The following is a 1,219-nucleotide window of genomic DNA, read 5'->3' on the forward strand; positions in this document are numbered from 1 at the left end:
AGCCCGACTCGGGCTTGATTCAGGTCGCTTGAAGGCCGCACTCGCAAGATTAATGCTGCTTGGTACCCGTGATACCACTAGGATGTCGCGTCGACATCGAAGATGGGGAAGTGCGGTCTTCAAGCAGCACGGCTCTTGCGCTCGGTGTGGGAGGGATGAGTTGAGCAAAATGACAGCCCCATTTACGCGGCGCTCTGACCTGCAAGCTATTCTTGATGCGTGCATACGAGTTGCAATCTTGCGCGCGTGCGCTGTGTATCGACTGTCCCTTTTCGGCAGCGGAGCGACGTGTGTTCTCGTTTCCGGAATTTCCACGGGATATTCTGTCGGCGATCCAATTTTCACCGGAGGGTATCCACCGAATTACGCAGTCCGTAAGGGCCAGTCTCGCGGGACAGTAGACGATGGAACGTAGCAATGTTGCCAATGTTGGGTTCTTCGAATACATACTCCTGAGAATAGTGACGACGGCTTGCTTGTCCACGTGTATAGAGACTCTGTAGTCCGAAAGTCTACCGAAATGGCGCACTGCCTCTTGCAGGGCTAAACAGACCGCCAGTAGCTGATGAGTCATAGCCTATGACAATATCTTTCGTTTCCGTCTACACCCGCGGATCCTTGGATATTAGGTTCCAGGGTTTAGTGATGGTCTCGTCGATTTGCTTGCGGAACCAAATGGTATGCTGGTGTACGAGCTCCTCCGAGGACTCAGCAACAGTCATTGGTGATAAGCTCAGGGCCTCTAGATGAGATTGAATAACTTATTTTATTTACAATGAAGGCGATAAGAAAAGGGACGAGCTTTGTGGTAGCTACTAGCTACAATGATATGACGAAGGAGACAACGAGATCACAACGTCACAACAGCATCACCCCTCTGATCGAGTGACAAACATACCAAGAATTACGCATAACATGGACGAATGTTGGGGATGTGCTAAACAATCTCATCTACTTCGGATTTTCTAATCTCTAACAAGGTCGCATTAACTCCTTCTTGATCAACTACCTTGTAAACAGAATCCTTGTAGTAAGCAGAGGCGTGACCAACACCAGGAGCTTGGTTTGGACCGGAAATCTTCACTTCACTACCGAGTGATACCTTGAGGGATCGTGGCGCATAGCGTCGAGGCAACTCGCGCTCAGAGCGAGCGACATCAAATTCCTCCTTTAGATCATCCCCGAACTTATTACAAGCCTTGGTAGACAACCGAACCGC

The sequence above is a fragment of the Perkinsus marinus genome (assembly GCF_000006405.1).
Source record: "Perkinsus marinus ATCC 50983 genomic scaffold scf_1104296967704, whole genome shotgun sequence".
Taxonomy (NCBI): domain Eukaryota; phylum Perkinsozoa; order Perkinsida; family Perkinsidae; genus Perkinsus; species Perkinsus marinus.